This window comes from Bos indicus, chromosome 26, assembly GCF_029378745.1.
Source record: "Bos indicus isolate NIAB-ARS_2022 breed Sahiwal x Tharparkar chromosome 26, NIAB-ARS_B.indTharparkar_mat_pri_1.0, whole genome shotgun sequence".
Taxonomy (NCBI): Eukaryota; Metazoa; Chordata; class Mammalia; order Artiodactyla; family Bovidae; genus Bos; species Bos indicus.
The window spans coordinates 6,546,356-6,548,321 of record NC_091785.1 but is presented as its reverse complement, the minus strand read 5'-3'; the positions used below and the strand labels follow the sequence as shown (position 1 = coordinate 6,548,321).

General features: G+C 42.1%; 1 non-coding gene across 1 annotated transcript; it reads left to right on the top strand.

Annotated features, from left to right (window-relative positions):
• Positions 1-995: 995 nt before the first annotated feature.
• TRNAK-CUU (transfer RNA lysine (anticodon CUU)) lies at positions 996-1,068 on the top strand. The gene has a single exon. It is a non-coding gene; the product is annotated as a tRNA-Lys (tRNA).
• Positions 1,069-1,966: the final 898 nt, after the last annotated feature.

The window sequence follows — 1,966 nt, the reverse complement described above, 5'->3', positions numbered from 1 at the left end:
TGTGGATCTGAATTCAAATTAGGCAGGTGTCCTGTATTTTCTCTGACAACCCTAGGTAAAGGTCATGTTTCCACGGGTGTGTATGTGTGTGGAGGTGTAAGTGAGGAGCCTAAAGAGACAGATACTAATCTTCCTCCCCCAATGACTCAACCATACATTCTCTGTATTTATTTGGCGTATTTACATTTTTTTCTTTGCTTCAGTCAGGGAAATGCTACACCAGAATTTCCCCAGTTTATACTTTGTCTTATTACTAAGATTTCAGGACAAAAAAAATAGAGAGAGAGAGACTTTGAGAATTGAGAAGTTTATGTAATAAAATTAGTTATTAAAAAAAGTGAATTATTTAGCAACTTTCTATCTTTACCAAACTCAATTCTAACACTTTTCAAAACATACATAAGCAAACAAATGCTAAGCATTATTTAAAAGTTTGGAAATTAGAATTTTCTTTAGAGTATGTAAGAAAATGATTAATAAAAACTTTGGTAGTTTATGATAGCTGTCTTATAGCTAGGCTTTGTTGGCATATTTAGGTGATCAATTCTTTTAAAAATGATGCATGTGCAAAATAAGCTGAAGAAATGAGTGGTCTCCAATTGCCACAGTGAGGTAGAATATAGTCTGCCCAGCTATTTGTATTAAATATTGCTTTTAAAGATTTTTTTGATGTGGATGATTTTGAAAATCTTTATTGAATTTGCTACAGTATTGCTTCTGTTTTATGTTTTGGTCTTTTGGCTACAAGGTCTGTGGGATCTAAGCTCCCTGACTAAGGATCACTCCCTGCATTAGAAGATGAAGTCCCAACCACTGGACTGCCAGGGAAGTCCCCTGTATTAAGTATTAAATATTAAAGATATTTACCTTTACAGTAAAAAGAATAGGAGGAAAAACACTTTGGTTGTCACTGTATACTTAATATCATATGAAAAATATGCTGTGTCCCTGTCAAAAGAAAATGTGCATTTGACTATATGTTTTCAGTAAGTCATACCTAGCTAGCCCAGTCAGTAGAGCATGAGACTCTTAATCTCAGGGTCGTGGGTTCGAGCCACACGTTGGGCAACTGTTTTGTTGCCTTGGGCTTCCCTGATAGCTGAGTTGGTAGAGAATCCACCTTCAATGCATTAGAAAGTGAAAGTGAAGTTGCACAGTTGTGTCCGACTCTTTGTGATCCCATAGACTGTAGCCTACCAGGCTCCTCAGTCCATGGGATTTTCCAAGCAAGAGTACTGGAGTGGGTTGCCATTTCCTTCTCCAGGGGATCTTCCCAACCCAGGGATCGGACCCGGGTCTCCTGCACTGCAGGCAGATGCTTTACCGTCTAAGCCACAGTTCAATTCCTGGCTCGAGAAGATCTGCTGGAGAAAGGATAGACTACCCACTTCCACAAGGGCTTCCCTTGTGGCTCAGGTGGTAAAGAAGCCGCCTGCAATGTGAGAGACCTGGGTTTGATTCCTGGGTTGGGAAGATCCCCTGGAAAAGGGAAAGGTTACCCACTCCAGTATTCTGGCCTAGAGAGTTCCATGGACTGTATCAGATCAGATCAGATCAGATCAGTCACTCAGTCCTGTCTGACTCTTTGCCGACCCCATGCCAGGCCGCCCTGTCCATCACCAACTCCCGGAGTTCACTGAGACTCACATCCATCGAGTCAGTGATGCCATCCAGCCATCTCATCCTCTGTCGTCCCCTTCTCCTCCTGCCCCCAATCACTTCCAGCATCAGAGTCTTTTCCAATGAGTCAACTCTTCCCATGAGGTGGCCAAAGTACTGGAGTTTCAGCTTTAGCATCATTCCTTCCAAAGAAATCCCAGGGCTGATCTCCTTCAGAATGGACTGGTTGGATCTCCTTGCAGTCCAAGGGACTCTCAAGAGTCTTCTCCAGCACCACAGTTCAAAAGCATCAATTCTTCAAGCTCAGCCTTCTTCACAGTCCAACTCTCACATCCATACATGACCA